The sequence below is a fragment of the Chlorocebus sabaeus genome, chromosome 7, assembly GCF_047675955.1.
Source record: "Chlorocebus sabaeus isolate Y175 chromosome 7, mChlSab1.0.hap1, whole genome shotgun sequence".
NCBI lineage: Eukaryota > Metazoa > Chordata > Mammalia > Primates > Cercopithecidae > Chlorocebus > Chlorocebus sabaeus.
In genome coordinates, this window is record NC_132910.1 from 13,419,531 (window position 1) to 13,436,808 (window position 17,278).

The 17,278-nt window shown below is 39.6% G+C and overlaps 1 pseudogene; it reads right to left on the bottom strand.

Moving 5' to 3' along the window:
• Positions 1–15,628: 15,628 nt before the first annotated feature.
• LOC119623715 (U6 spliceosomal RNA) lies at positions 15,629–15,725 on the bottom strand (annotated as a pseudogene).
• Positions 15,726–17,278: the final 1,553 nt, after the last annotated feature.

Consider the following 17,278-nt stretch of genomic DNA (forward strand, 5'->3'; position numbering starts at 1 on the left):
AAATATCCACAATTAAAGGAGTCAACTATCATTTTTAAGTCTAAAATTAGTCCAGACCTATTTTATCCTTAATTTTGTTTTCAGAGATAAAGAATAATTTTTCTTTTAATTTTCAGTTTTGGAATCTTGCATTAATCATTTCCCAAAGTGGTCTTTAAAATTTTCACATTTTTTGCAACCATAGAATTATTTATTTGCTTAAGAAATCTGGAAGTCCTCTACCTGTACATAAGTAATAGGATCATCATGTGAGCAAATGATAATAGGAATCCCCTTTGCACATTCACAAAGTACTCGAATGATACGTTCGTACAGAGTTCATAGCTAAGGTAGTTAATTGCTCTTCTGGAATTACAGAGTTGGCCTTGTTGGGAGTTTGCTAAACCAAAGTTCTTCTCAGCGCTGCTCTTCGGGTGCATAAGTACGTAATAGAAAACACTATGCAAATAAGGATTGGGCCCCAACTTCCGTGTCTTTTTTAGACCCACATTCTAAAGCCTTTTTGGCTTAGGCGGTTATGTATGGCCTCACATCACTAAGTCCTTGAGTGACCTCTAGGACAGGAGGAGAAATACTATTTACCAGCACTAATCGATGACAGGCTGTGTGTGTTGGCCTCTGAAACATACATTGTTCCATTTAATCTTCCAACAAAGCTAAGCGGTAGATATCATCATCCTCATTTTATCTACGAGAAAACAGAGTTTTCTTTTTAAATTATTATTACTATTATTTTGTTTCAGTAGGTTTTTGAGGAACAGGTGGTGTTTGGTTACATGAATAAGTTCTTTGGTGATGATGTTTGAAATTTTGATGCACCCATCACCTGAGCAGTATACACTATACTGTACCCAATGTGTAGTCTTTTATCCCTCACTCCCCTCCCACCATTTCCCTGAGTCCCTGAAGTCCATTGTCTCATTTTTATGCCTTTGCATCATCATAGCTTAGCTCCCACTTATGAGGGAGAACATACGATGTTTGGTTTCTCATTCCTTAGTTACTTCACTTAGAATAACGGTCTCCAATTCCATCCAGGTTGCTGCGAATGACATTATTTCATTCCTTTATATGGCTGAGTAGTATTCCATGGTATATATATACCATTATTTCTTTATCCACTCATTGATTGATGAACATTTAGGCTAGTTCCATATTTTTGCAATTGCAAATTGTGTTGCTGTAAACATGCATGGCCAAGAGTCTTTTTTGTATAATGACTTCTTTCCCTCTGGGTAGAAACCCAGGAGTGGGATTGCTGGATGAAATGGTGGTTCTACTTTTAATTCTTTAAGAAATCTCCACACTGTTTTCCATAGTGGTTGTACTAGTTTACACTCACACCAGCAGTGTGTTACCCTTTCACCATATCCACACCAATATCTATTATTTTTTGATTTTTTGATTATGGTCATTCTTGCAGGAGTAAGGTGATACCACATTGCGGTTTTGATTTGCATTTCTCTGATCATTAGTGATGTTGAGCATTTTTTCATACGTTTGTTGGTCATTTGTATATCTTCTTTTCAGAACTGTCCAATTATGTCCTTAGCCCACTTTTTGATGGGATTGTTTGTTTTTTTTCTTGCTGATTTGTTTGAGTTTCTTGTAGATTCTGGATATTAGTCCTTTGTCAGATGTATAGATTGTGAAGATTTTCTCCTACTCTGTGGGTTGTCTTGAGGAAACAGAGCTTTCTATGGCAACATGGTAGCCCTCCTCAAAGCCTGACAAGGAAAATAATACATCTCTGATTCACATTTATTGCTTCCACCCTTGGTAATAATGTCTTAAGTAACATTGAAATCACAAGCTCAGGAATTAAAGCTAACTATTATTAAATCAATATTTAGTAATAAAAATTGCTGTAACTAAAATTTCTTTATTAATAGAGTCTTGAACTTGATATCTTTTTATGTGTGATTATATACCAGATTGGAAAATACCAGTTCTATATTGTATTGCTTAAATTTATTTGTAGGAATCAGGATAGTGTTGTTATCCAAATATTTAATCTTCTATTACATATAAAAATTCTATTATTGTATCATCTGAGTTTTACTTAATCTCATACTTCTTTGGTGACTGTAGTTTAGGAACGTTTTGTGAGTGTGTGTATATGCATGTGAGTGTGTGTATATGTGTGTGCCTGTTTGTGCACACTATGATGATCAAGGATGGGTTTCAAGTGGATATACTTTGTGAGGTGTTTTCTCTTGTTTCCATTTGGTTATGGATGTTTGTAATCCCACAACTCTATTGTAAGAGTTAATAAAGAATCAATCCTATTTCTGAAAGGAAAAGAAATATAGTTGCTTCTTTTTGTGACCACTCTTCCCTGACGTTGTAACATTCACTGATGAGGACTTGCTGAGACGACTGATACCTCAGACATCAGTTTATCACTAATATTGCAGAATGTGTCACAGTAGGAAGGCCTCAGAGGTTCATAGTCAGTGCCAGAGTCCTCATTAGGGGTTTCTCTGACTCAGCCAGAGCTGGAATACATCTCTTTCTCAGAATGTTCTGGTGTGATTTTAAAACATTGGTTTTACAGAGGCAGTTTCCTTTTAAGTGAGAAAAATAAAAGAAATCCTAAAAGTACTTCACGAAAAAAAACACCACATTCTTCTGACAAAATATATACACAAATAGATTTTCAGGAAGATGGTCTTTTCATACAAGTCTATGAATATTTAAATAAAGCTTATAAAGAAAAGACTTGTATTTTCCTCCGTATTCTACAGAATAATACCAGTAACAAGCTTTTTGTTTTTTGGTTCTGTGAAATATGATTTATTTTTATGAAGAGGCTACTTCAATATCATAAAGTAATGAAAAGAATAAAATTATTCCTATAGGATATACAAAAAAAGTACTGTTTTGTGGGTGCCAACATATATATAGCAGTTAGATGTTTTTAAAATAAGTTTTTTCCTAATTTTGGAGATAAGGGGATTTCAAATTAGCAAATGGAGTGAAAATTATATTACTTGATATCCAACTAACAATAACCAATTCATAATAATAACAGCTATAACAACCAATTCATAATGATCCTTACAGTCATATAGTGCTAACTACTTGCCAGACACTGTTCTAAGAGCTTTACAGACGTTATTTTACTTAATCTTTTAAACAGTCCAATGAAATAGGTATTATTGTTCAAACTTTACATATGAGGAAACTTAGACACAAATTACCAGTTATATCTTGTCCAATGTCACATTTTAGTAGAGCTGATTTGAATGCAGGCAGTGTTGTGCTATAGTTTATGCTCTTAACTACTGTATCTACTGGTTTGTTCCAATTTGACCATAAGTAGTGGTTAAAAACTTTGCTAAAAAAAATTGTACACATTGGCAGGGCGCAGTGACTCACACCTGTAATCCCAGCACTTTGGGAGGCTGAGGCGGGTAGATCATGAGGTCAGGAGATTGAGACCATCCTGGCTAACATGGTGAAACCCGTCTCTACTAAAAATACAAAAAATAAAAATAAAAAATTAGCGGGGCGTGGTGGCAGGCACCTGTAGTCCCAGCTACTGGGGAGGCTGAGGCAGAAGAATGGCATGAACCCGGGAGGTGGAGCTTGCAGTGAGCAGAGGTCGAGCCACTGCATTCCAGCCTAAGCGACAGAGCAAGACTCCGTCTCAAAAAAATTGTACACATTGGGCAAAGATTTCATGATGAAAACACCAAGAGCAATTGCAACATAAGCAAAAACTGACAAACTGGATCTAATTAAACTTAAGAGCTCCTGCACAGTAAAAGAAACTGTCATCAGAGACAACCTACAGAATGGGAGAAAATTTTTGTAATCTATTCATCTGAAAAGGTCAAATATCCAGAATCTACAAGGAATTTAAACAAATTTACAAGAAAAAAACAAACAACCCCATTAAAGAGTGGGCAAAGGACATGAGCAGACACTTCTCAAAAGAAGGCATACATGCTGCCAACAGACGTGAAAAAGTTCAATATCACTGATCATTAGAGAAATGCAAATCAAAACCACAATGAGATACCATCTCACACCAGTCAGAATGGCTATTAGTAAAAAGTTAAAAAACAACAGATGGTGGTGAGGTTGTGGAGAAAAAGGAATGCTTTTACACTGTTGGTTGGAGTGTAAATTAGTTCAACCATTGTGGAAGACAGTGTGGTGATTCCTCAAAGACCTAAAGGGAGAAATACCATTAGACCCAGCAATTCCATTACTGGGTATATACCCAGAAAGATATAAATCATTCTATTATAAAGATACATGCACGTGTATGTTCACTGCAGCACTATTCACAGTAGTAAAGACATGGAATCAACCTAAATGCCCATCAATGATAGACTGGATAAAGAAAATATGGTACATATACACCATGGAATACTATGCATCCATAAAAAGGAACAAGATCATGTTCTTTGCAGGGACATGGATGTAGCCGGAAGCCATTATCTTCAGCAAACTAACACAGGAACAGAAAATCAAACACTGCATGTTCTCACTTATAAGTGGGAGCAGAATGATGAGAATACATGGACACATGGAGGGAAACAACACACACTGGGGCCTTTTGGAGGTTGGGGGTTGGGCGGCGCATCTGGAAGAATAACTAATAGGTGCTTGGCTTATTACCTAGGTGATGGGATGATCTGTGCAGCAGACCACCATGACGCATGTTTACCTATGTAACAAACCTGCACAACCTGCACATGTACCCTTGAACTTAAACATTGACGAAAAGAAAAAAGGTTGCCAAAAAAACTGTACACATATTTATCTGGACATTTTAATCATTAAATAAAGGTACAATTTTCTTTTCTTTTCTTTTTTTTCTTTTTGACATAGAGTCTTGCTTTGTTGCCCAGGCTGGAGTGCAATGGTATGATCTTGGCTCACTGCAACCTCTGCCTCCTGGGTTCAAGTGATTCTTCTGCCTCAACCTCCCAAGTAACTGGGCCTACTGGTGCATGTCACCATGCCCGGCTAATTTTTGTATTTTTAGTAGAGACAGGGTTTCACCATATTGGCCAGGCTGGTCTTGAACTCCTGACCTCGTGGTCTGCCCTCCTCGGCCCCCCAAAGTGCTGGGATTACAGGCGTGAGCCACCGCACCTGGCCAAGAATCCATCTTTTCTATGAAGAAGCCATTCCACGTGTAAAGGTGGAGCTGTTCCTCCTGCCCCTTGCTTACTCATGAATCTGGCCTGGATTTTGTTACTCAGAGTCCTCCTTCCCCTAGTCACAGTGATTGGTTCAGGGCTGTGCATATGACCCAAGCAGGATTGTGCCTAACTTACCGTCTCCCAGCTTCAAACCCATCCTTCTTTTCCTTGCTTTGGGATCTTGGAACTGAGCCCTGTAAACATTTCTCGTATGCTTGTTAGTGGAATGTTAAACTGCACCAATCGAGAACAATGTAGTGTCCCTGCAAGGCAATAGCAGCAGAAGAATCTTCCCTTCCAGGTCCTGGTCCTACATTATTATTATATGTATGTATACAATATGCTGCATATTAAATACATAACTTATCATTATTGTTCTTATTAATTAGGGTGGGAGCCCAGGGGCTGCACCAGGGAGCTCTAGTTGTATCCTTAGGCAATGTGCTCCCCATCTGCAGCTACTTTTCAGTAGCTATGCTCAGCCACACCCTCAGGCAGCAGTGGGCTGCTTCAACAGACCAGTTGCAGCCTATCCACACCCTCTTTCAATTGCAAGCTGCTTCTCTAGGCTGGCTGTGGTCTGTGCCCTATGGCAAATTGACTTACCACCAGCAGGCTTCTTGTTCCTGCATTAGCCACATCATTTTCAAAGAGGTCTCAGCCTCATCCTTCAACAGGGGAGGGCTCCTTTAGTCCTTGGTTCCTTTATTGTTAATTCATCCTGAGCCTACAATTAGTAGCTGCTCTTTTGTACCTGCTATTTCTGGACTCAATAGCATCCTTGTGTGTGTGTGCTGTTTTGGTCATTTATTTTAAAAAGTTGCAGGGGATGTTAACTTTTACTGAACCACCTTCTACTGCTCTGGTTAAAATTTGTTTTGTTAAATTTTTCCTGTTCAGATAACCAGTGTGGTTTCTGTGTCCAGAATGGATCCTGACTGATATAAATGTCCTCTGAAATTTTATACAGGTTCTGTGAAAAAAATGATGATCTTTATCTTCTTACTGGATTGGGAGCTGTAAGTATAAGGTAAACAGAAGCTGCTTGATACCATTGTCCCCACTGACAGAGAGGGAGGCTATTTTCAGTTAAAAAAAGAAAAAGATGAGGTCATGCACAGAAAGAGAAATAGATGTGAGATAAATGAGGATAGAGAGAATTCTGATGTCGTCATTTGACTCCTTGGATCCAGCCATGCCTGAAGATAGCTCTCCAGTCATATAAACCAGTACATTCTTTTTCTTTTTCTTAAGTAAGTTTAGGTTGGATTTCTGTCTCTTGAAGTTGAAAGAATACTAATTATGATATAAAGTAGCCTTGCCACAAAGGAAATAACCACTTATTCACCTTTCATTTTCTGTTTTAAAAGTACCTTTAATTTTTAAAAGGATTGCTTCCTTAGCTTTCATGCGTAACCTACTGAAGGCTATCTGTCAGCCCTCCTTCACTGAAGGGAGTGCATCGACGTGTCCACCACAGTGATAATTTGCTTTGTCTAAGGAATTAGAAAGGGTCTCCCTAAAAAAGTGACCATCTGGCTGAGAACTGAAGGATGTGTCAGAGTTGTCAAGCTCTAACAGAGTTAAAGAGTCAAGGAGGGGATTTATCAATCTGATCATCCAACAAACACTGTGTACTTTCCTTATGTGCAAAGTATTATGGTGGATGCTAGGGATGCAAAGTTGAATATGCTCCCCTATTTTAAGGAGGCTGTGTTAACTATCTATTTTCTGTAATCTGATGCTTTGATATCTGGGGCCTTGCTGACCCTGAAGGGATGTCCCCTCCCAGAGTTAGTTAATTTCTAGAGATAGTAAAAACCTCACCTGTGAGTATAACTTTCAGCTGCAAACCAACCAATCCAGACCCCATACCCCTCCACCTTCTTTATCTCATACTCCTGGCCATCTGCCCCAATCACCCCAGAGCCAAGTGCTAGACAATTAGGCCAGTCGCTATGCTCCAGAGCCCGCTGAAATTGTTCAAACTAGCCAATCCTAAACCTGGTAACCCTGTGTCATCTGTTCCTGACTGTGGAAACCGTAATAAAAGCGGTTGCCCACAATTTCCCCCTCCCTCTACCTCCTGACCAACCCTGGTGCTTCCCTGTGTCTCCCCTGACTCCATTGTGTGACATGGTGTGCCCCTTCCTCCTGGGATTTGTGAGTAAAATGAAGCCATCTTTTCACTGGCAATAGACTCCCGATCTGTTGGCCTTATGGAACTTCAAATTTTCTATCAATACACTATATTTTAAAACAGACCATACTAAGGAAACTAAAACTTTTTTGTAGCCTCAACTAATCAAAAGCTTGTTGAAAACCGACCACATCTGCCTTACCCATTACTATATCCTCAACAGTAACTCATTTGTTATTATAATTGCCCCATATGGATTTTTGAGCACTGTTCATCTAGTATCACTTATATTCATTTCTTCTTTCTAATTTCCAGTAACTCCACTCCACTTCAGGATTTTTTTTTTTTTTAGATGGAGTCTTGCTCTGTTGCCCAAGCTGGAATACAGTGGCACAATCTTGGCCCACCATAACCTCAAACTCCTGGGCTCAAGTGATCCTCCTGCCTCAGACTTCTGAATAGCTAGGACTACAAAGATGCATGCCACCATGCCTGGCTAATTAAAAAAAAAATTATAGAGAAAGGGTCTTGCAATGTTGCCCAGGCTCATCTTGAACTCCTGGCCTCAAGTGATCCTCCCACCTCAGCCTCGCAAAGCACTAGGATTACACATATGAGCCACCATGCCTGGCCTCTAAGGTTTTTTAATTACTCCCTTTGTCTTTCCTTCATTAAGTTTTTGTCCATAGTCAGTTCAAATGACACCAGATCTACAAAGCCTCTCCTGACCCTCTCAACTCGGTGCACGTCCTCTGTTTCTTTAACTCATTAGTTTCATCTCCCTATTGTACACTCTGCCTCCTGTCCTAGTTATCTGCACTGCTGTCTTATCGCTGTACAGACTGTAATCTCTTTGAATAAAGGAATCATACTTTAGACATCACTGTATCCTCAGCTCCTAGCACAGTGCCTGACAGATAGTGTTTCATAACTGTTGAAAGCATGAAGAAATACTGAATTGTAAACTTCTTTAGGGCAGGGGCTGTATTTTACTTTTCTTTCTTTCTTTTTTTTTCTTTTGTTTCAGACAGTCTTGCTCTGTTGCCCAGGCTGGAATGCAGTGGCACCATCTTGGCTCACTGCAACCTCTGCCTCTGGGGTTCAAGCGATTCTTGTGCCTCAGCCTCCTGAGTAGCTGGGATTACAGGCACGCACTACCATGCTCGGCTAATTTTTTGTATTTTTAGTAGAGAAGGGGTTTTGCCATGTTTAGGCTAGTCTCGAACTCCTGGCTTGATCACTTGAGAGTGATTTGCCCTCCTCAGCCTCCCAAAGTGCTAGGATTATTACTGGCATGAGCCACCATGCCTGACTCGTATTTCACTTTTCTGTCGAAATCCTCGGATACCTACCACACATCTTGCCTATGGATGATGAATAAATATTTAGCGAATTGAGTAAGCCTATAAAGGAGGCTGAGTAAGTAGTATTAATAACTCCATTTGAAATAAAGAAACTGAGGTTCAGGGAAGTTAGTGCTTTTCCCAAGGGCCAAGCACCAAGTTAATATGAAATGGCATAGCTGGGATTAGAACCCAAGTACTTTGTTACCACTCCAGAGTATTTCCCACTACCCATTGTTACAAAAATAGCTAGCCTAGCTGAGTGATTCCTATGTGGTAGGAAGATAAAGATGTCATTGAGAAGTCTGTCACAGGGCAAGATCTTGCTCTCTGTTATATATACGTTTTTGAAATCCTCTCCATTTCCATAAGACTATCGTGACCTTTATTGACAACAGATACTTGAATCTGTCTCCAGTATTGATTTAATAAAAGGTGAAGACAGAATATCATTGTTGCATAAGATGAAATATTGGCAGGTGTGAGGAATTTAGCATTATTTTCTTGAGGATGTCACATTGTAAATTGATCTGAATCTGTTTGTTTTCCCAGAATTTTTACTGGCTGGGTTTATTCCACACATACCTTCCCCCAGCTTTGGCAATATGTCACGAGCTATTGATAAATTATTAAACTCTGATGCAAATTCAAGTGCCAGGATTAACCATAAGATGGTATATTTGCTAGGGTCTAGTCAAGAAGGAGAAAACACAACAGTTATTTTGACTTAGAAAATTTCATGTGAATAATTGTTGACTAGGTAAAAGACAAAAGAAGAACTCTGTATCATGGAGGTGGCAACAGCAGGAAGTGACTCTACCACTCCTAGCACGGAGGAAACAAAGAAAAGAGGTTGAAATGATGAAAACTTACAAATTTAGAATAAGGGCCCCATGGAGTTGAAACTCAGGTCTCTGAGGAGGAGATCTGTTCAGCTGAACTAGCGTTTCTGAGTTCAGAGGAGGGGGCCTGGCGACTGGGACCCTAACCTCTAAGGAGGGACCTCCAGCCAGTTAGTGCTGGACGTTTCTGAAGAGAATGTGATGAAGGTGGTTCTATAAATGCTGGAAAAACTGTAAACTGGATTTAGCTGCTGCTGCAGGAAGGCAGGGCTCCTGCAGGGTGGAGAAGAATTACTGAAATATTGCTTACTGGAGCAGGAAGACAGAGAGGAACAAGAAGCCCACAGGAAGGAGACAGGCCCCTTCTTCCTCTTCCAGCCTTGCAAGTCTCCCATGGAGCCCCCATTGGCAAGGCTAAAGACAAGCCAGTTGACAAAGCTGAAATGTGGTTGGCAGAGCCCTAGCAACAGCATCACAAAGCCGAGTATAGGATGTGTTTGAAGCCGAGAGACAATAGCTTAGGAAGGACCACAGAAGAAGGTTTTGCTCTGTCCTCTCCATGGGCTGGGGTTTTTGCAGCTTCCCTGACAGTATTACAGTGCCACAATAGCTAAGAGAGTAGATTCTGGAGTCAGTTTGACTGGATTTGAATCCTGGCTTTGCCCCTTTCAAGCTGAGTGAGCTTGGGTAAGTTACTGAACCTTCCTGTGCTACCTTGTCTTAGCTTCCCTAGTTATAAAGTATAGATAATAATATTACCTATCTTACAGTTTATGGCAAAGATCACATAAGTTAACTTTTGCAAAGCATTTAAAGTAGTGCTTACCGTAGAAAATGCTCAGTAGGTAGTAGCAGTTATAACCTGAGCACAGGTGCCCATACCAGATGCCTGGTTGCCTGAGTCCTGCCCAGGTCCCCTCCATAGCTGGACACTCAGAGCCATCTGCTGCTGGCTCAACTTCCAGGGCTGCCAGCTCCTTTCCAAAGGCTTTTTTCCTTCCCATCAGTGAAACTTCTTCCCTCCTCCAGAGTCAGAGTGGGTAGCAACACCTCACTTTCAAAGGGGAAGGAGCACCTGGCCCTCAGCATTGAATTTAACAGCAACCCAAAGATTCCACACTCTAAGTTAATTGCCTAGATATTCTAGATATCCTAGAAGAATATACACATCCATGACCTCTCCTCACTTGAGGACCTCCTCTCCTAGGTTCAAAAATAATCTGCTGAGAGCTGAAGTGTTTGAAAGTGGAGGAAAGAAATGAAGATCCATGATGAGTATTACAGTTCCCTTGACCTCTTCCTTGCCAACCTCTGTATGTCCCTTCTCGTCCTTGCCAGGACTCAGGAGATCTCAGAAAAGAATGCTCACCCACCACAACTGCCAAATGAATTTGTGAAAGAATTTTTTTTTTTTTTTTTTTTTTTTTAGAGAGAGAGTCTTGCTTTGTTACCCAGGCTGGAGTGCAGTGGTGTGATCTTGGCTCACTGTAACCTCCGCCTCCTGGGTTCAAGCGATTTTGTTGCCTAAGCCACCCAAGTAACTGGGATTATAGGTGCCCACCACCACTTCCAGTTAATTTTTGTGTTTTTAGTTGAGACGGGGTTTCACCATGTTGGCCAGGCTGTTCTTGAACTCCTGACCTCAAGTGATCCGCCTGCCTTGGCTTCCCAAAGTGCTGAGATTATAGTCATGAGCCACTGTGGCCAGCCAAAGATATTTTTAATTTGAGTTTTATTCCTCCAAAACTCGCTCATTGCTATGAAGCTTTTGTGATAGGCATAGGGTAAAGTGTTCTTGCCACTGTTTTACTGGGGAGTGCAACCCCAGGGTAGCAAGAGTGAGGGGCCATACAGAGAGAGTTGTAGAACATTACTGCACTGGAAAAAGCTTCAAAAGAAAATGCAGCTAATATTTTGATTACAAGGATGTCTCCCGATAGGCTACATGAAACCATTATGCCTTGAAGGTGTCCATGGAAAAGTCATGGGAAAGAAATGAAATGAAATAAACTTGTCTGTTGGTTTCTTCATGTGTTATGTCTCTCATTGGTCAAAGTTTGCCCCATTTTTGTCATGTGATTTGACTGCTTGGGATAGCTGATGGGAAATCCACATCCCATGCTGCACAGCACAGGGCCTCAGAGAGTCAGTAAGCTGAATTTGATGCTGGAGCAGTTACAGCTGCTCCCATGTGGGGCCCAAGGGAGGCCACGCAGCCTCTGGCCTCCCCCCATGGAATGACCAGATATCCTGCAGTGTTGGGTGGAGAGGCAATGGTGGCAGTGGCCAGGGCTTTCTACTGAGCAAATGGCAGGGGGCAGATGGCAAGAGCTAATCTGAGGATGTGCATAAATTGAGTCTGATATTATAGACAGTAATAGCTAAGGAGTAAACCAGAGATTGGAAATGTGATGAAAGTAATTAGGGAAATGGAAAGTTCCAGAAGGATATATCTGGAATATGGATTTATAGAGCACGGGGAATAGAAGACTCTGTTGACACATGGAACCAGAATGCGGGGGAGGCAGCTCTGCCCCAGGAAGCAAGGGACCTGGTCCCAGTTGCCCACCTTCCCTTAGCTGTGGGATGGTCTCGGATTTGTCTCTTCATCTCTCTGAGCCAGTTTCCTTTTTTAAGAAATGGAAGCGAATCAATGCTAACTTTTTTCAGCTCTGAGATATGTGTTTCAGAGAGACAATTTTGCAGGAGTAATTTACATGTAGTCTTTTCAAATTTTGCTATATAAAAATGAGAAATTATAGCCAAGAGCATCCCTAGACAGAAACTTATTTTTAACTTAAAATATGCATCAGTGGTTCCCAAGATAAGCTTTTGCTCTGGGCAACCAACCAATCTGAATTCTAGGCCTGCCTCTGTTAGCAGCCAGCCATATGATCACATGTAAATGAGCTAACATCTATCTCTAAACTTTAGCAAAGCACAGGCTCTGGACTTCAATCACCTTGGCTACAGTCCAAGTGTAAGCACTGACCAGCTATGCGACCTTGAGTACGTTACTTGACCTCTCTGATCTTCTTTTTAATATCTTTAATAGGGGGTAATAACAGTACTTATTTAGAGGGGCTGTTGTGAGTAAATGCATATGAAATATCCCACATAAATATATATTCAAATATCAATTAGTATTTCCTTTACTGTGAAAAGAGGTAGGTAGGCCATGGATCCCTAAGCCCCATTTCAGCTGTAACTTTCCATGATTCCTTGCTCTGATTCTTTACTTATTACAAATGCTTAAAGATCACTTATTATGTGTGTAGTCCTGTACTACCTTGCCCTCAAGAAGCACACAACCCTGCTGAAACAGTCACATAAGACGAGAAACCATACACAGTAATCGACACTATTTTGATAAGGAATGATATCTTAAAAGCATAATAGATCTTATTTAGAGTTTTCACATTGATAACTTATCAAGCACATTATTCTGGGAAAAGGCACTTCATCGGTGTTGGAGGATATGCTTATGACAGGTCCTCACAGTTCTTTAAAAAATATTTCATAGATGTCCATTAGTATATGTTCAACTGATAACTAATGGAGTACTGTTGGAAGCGATGTGCACATAAGGGCTTCATTGTAAAGTCTGAAGCATGGTCAATTATATGTCATTCCTTAGTCTAAATGCTCTTTATAATGATATCACATTTCTAATGGAAAAAATTAACATTAAAATTAATATTAGACTAGTGACTTGAGTTTAATTGAACTGGCAATGCTTTTTGTTGCCTTAAAGGTGACCATGGGTAACTCTTTGGACTTAGTATACAATATCCCACCCAAGAAATAAAGGCCTGACCAGGCATGGTGGCTCATGCTTGCAATTCTAGCACTTTGGGAGGCCAAGGTAGGCAGATCATTTGAGGTCAGGAGTTTGAGACCAGCCTGGCCAACATGGTGAAACCCCATCTCCACTAAAAATACAAAAATTAGCTGGGCATGGTGGTGCACGCCTGTAATTCCAGCTACTCAGGAGGCAGGAGAATTGCTTGAACCCAGGAGGCGGATGTTGCAGTGAACCCAGATGGTGCCGCTGCACTCCAGCCTGGGTGACAAAGGGAGACTCTGTCTCCAAAAAAAAAAAAAAAAAGAGAAAGAAAAAGAAAAGAAAAAAGAAATAAAGGACATTGGGAGGCCGAGGCGGGTGTATCACAAGGTCAGGAGTTTGAGACCAGCCTGACCAACATGGTGAAACCCCATCTCTGCTAAAAACACAAAAATTAGCCAGGCGTGATGGCATGCACCTGTAATCTCAGCTACTCAGGAGGCTGAGGCAGGAGAATCGCTTGAACCTGGGAGGCAGAGGTTGCAGTGAGCCAAGACCATGCCATTGCATTCCAGCCTGGGCAACAGAGCGAGAGTCTGTCTCAAAAAAAAAAAAAAAAAAAAAAAAAAAAAAAAAAAAAAAAAAAAGAAGAGAAGAAAAGAAATAAACAACAGTATCTTATTCAGCAATAGCAAAGTCTCTCCAACTATTTAAGGAGCAACACTAAACATAGGACCCCAAAATCCTATTCAATTTCAAGTACAAAGATAGAGAAAAAAGTCAGGAAAAGTATATTATTTCAAAAGCGTATTTGGATTAGAAAATATGTCATTAGGCATTAATGAATAATGCTAGGTAAAAATGGAAAAATCTGCAGTATTATTAGGCATTTTATAAAACATTAAGAAACGTAATTTAAGAAGGTTTAAGGCAGGACACCCAGAAAAGTTTATTTTAGGGTACTAAGGAAGATGCTATCGTAGACTACAATGTATTGTGGTGGTAAGATGCTGAACTTTGATTTAGAACATATTGGTTCAAGTCTTTATTCTGCCACTTGCTGTTTTAGATTACTTTGGTCAAAGGTCCTCCTCTCTCCATGAAATTGAAGGAATTAAAAATATCTCAAGTTTATTTTATTTATTTATTTTTGAGACAGGGTCTCTCTGTGTTGCTCAGTCTGGAGTGCAGTGGCACCACCACTGCTCACTGCAGGCTCAACCTCTTCACACTCAGGTGATCCTCTCACTTCAGCCTCCCTAGTAGTTGGGACTATAGGTGCATGCCACCACACCCGGCTAATTTTTATGTTTTTTGTAGAGACAGGATTTTGCTACATTGCCCAGGCTGGTCTCAAACTCCTGGGCTCAAGCAATCCACCCACCTTGGCCTCCCAAAGTGCTGGGATTACAGGCATGAGCCGTCACGCTCAGCCTTCAAGTTCATCAGTGTTATTTGTTCATTACGCTCAGTCTTCAAGTTCATTATTAGTGTTATTTGTAAAATTGTTACCACAGTTTTACATGTACATAATTTAAAGAGATAAATAGTTTTACAAAGCTTCTTTGAAAAACAGTAGCCCTTCCTCTGACATTTTCCCATCCTTGGAAGAAACCACTTCCAACTCTGAGTTATTTCTTTTAATGTTTGCCTCTATATCACTTAAGTTAGTGCCAGTATTTTTTATTGTGGTGAAATATACATAAGATTTACCATTTTAAGTGTATAACTCTGTGGAATTAAGCACATTTACATTGTCATGCAACCATCACCACTATCCATCTCAATGTTTTCATCATCCCAAACTGAAACTCTGTAACTACTAAGCAATGACTCCTCACTAAACCCTGCTCCCAGCCCCTGGTAGCCACCGTTATACTTTCTGTCTCTGTGTATTTAACTACTCCAGGTACCTCATATAAGTGGAATCATACATTAGTCTTTTTGTGACTGGCTTATTTCACTTGGTATAATGTCTTTGAGGTTTATCCATGTTGTAGCCTGTGTGAGGATTTCCTTTTTAAGGCTGAATAAATTCCATTTTATGTATATGTCACATTTTGTTTATCCATCTGTGAGTGGAAATTTGGGTTACTTCTACCTTTTGACTATTGTGAATAAAGCTACTATGAACATGGGTGTACAAATATCTATTTGAGTCTCTGCTTTCAATTCTTTTGAGAATATACCCAAAAGTGGAATTGCCAGATCATATAGTAATTATGTTTAATTTATTGAGGAACTGCCATACTGTTTTCTATAGTGGTTGCACTCTTTTACATTCCTACCCACAGTGCACAAAGGTTCCAGCTTCCCCACAATTTTTCCAACACTTGTTATTTTCTGTTTTTTTTTTTTAAAGGAATGCTTTATGAATTTGTGTGTCATCCTTGCAATGGGCTATGCTAATCTTCTCTGTAGCATTCGAATTTAATATATATGCTGCCAAAGCAGAGCTCTACGTATTTTTGCTTTCTACTTTCAGAAGATTTTCTTAACTTTATCTTCGAACTCTTCTACTGAGTTTTTATTTCTACTATTATACATGCGATTTCCAAGAACTTTTAATTTCCAGAATATTTCTTTTTTAAAGAGAACATCTTATTATTGTCTTATGAATAAAATAACTTTTCCTATTTGTCTGAATACATTAATTATAGTCGTTTAAGGATTTATTCTTCCTACAGTAGTCTCTATTTCTTTAATTTGCTTTTCCCGTTTATTTCTTTGTTTTAGTTTCTTTCATGCCATAGCTTTCCCTCAGATATCTGGTGATCTTTGGCCACTTGCTCATATTTAAGAGCTCTAAGCTTGTTGACTATGGGATTCCTGGAGGATGATTTGCCAGGGTCATTTTGTGGGTATCCTTAATATATATTAATTAAGACTACTCATGTTTCCTAGAGAAGTATTTTTACATTTCCTGCTTAAAATATACAGTGCTGGCTCTCTTCATTCTGGAGCTGAAGAAGAGACTGGAAGGGAAGTATTGTCTTCTCAACATTCGGCATGTCAATGTTCTGTTAATATGACTGGGTTCAGCATAATAGTCCCTCAACTGTGCCTAACAACTCCTAGTCCTGGAACTCTTTTTTCTATCGGAAGTGAGTAAACCTCCAGTGTTTGGATGGGGTGTTAGGGAGGCATTTGGTTTGCTACACTGAGTGAAAATGAGTGATCAGAAGTTCTAATTGCTTCTTAAACTAACCAACCCAGTCCTTCAATGGCCTTAGTTTTGTCCCTACTTTCAGAGGTACCTGGTGCTGCTTATTCCAGAGACTTTCTGGATTCTGTAGTGAAACTGGGTTGCTTTTTAGCTTTCTCCTGCAGGTTTAGGATTGAGGTCTAAATCAGCTGTCTGAGTAAGTTGCCTCTCATCCACTGTTTTCCAGCTTTCAGTTTGTTGTGATGTTTCCTCTCCCATACTTATCTTACGTGTTTTACAACCACCTTTTTTTACTATCATTTTTTTGTGGAATTTGGAGGTAGTGAAAGTAAGCGTGTATGTGTTCAATCTTCTCCTTTTCTCCAGAATGCTATATATTTTCTAGTTCTAATAATCTGTTAGTCTAAGATGTGTATGATAAATTATAAAAAAGATGTGTATGATAAATTGTAAAAACCAATAACAACAACAACAACCGACCAAACAAACAAAACCCTAATCTTAATTATGTAAGGCTATGTTACACAAGATACAGATTTTCCTGATTTCCTGCGGCCTGTCTTATTATACTAGCTGTTCACTTGCTTAGTTATATCACTATTAGAGTAGATGGTGGCAGAAAGTGTGGTACAATTCCTAACGATTTGTTTTACAACTTATCTTTTCTGGTAAAAAGATGCTAAAGGAAAATGTCAAGGATCTTGGCTACAAGTGAGAGTTTGCTATTTTCAGTTATTTGTGGTCCCTTAGCCCTAAGATAGTTTCAAATATTTTAATGTTTTAAAATCACATTTTTTTCAACAAATAATAAGAAAGGAACACATCATTTCAAAATGCTATG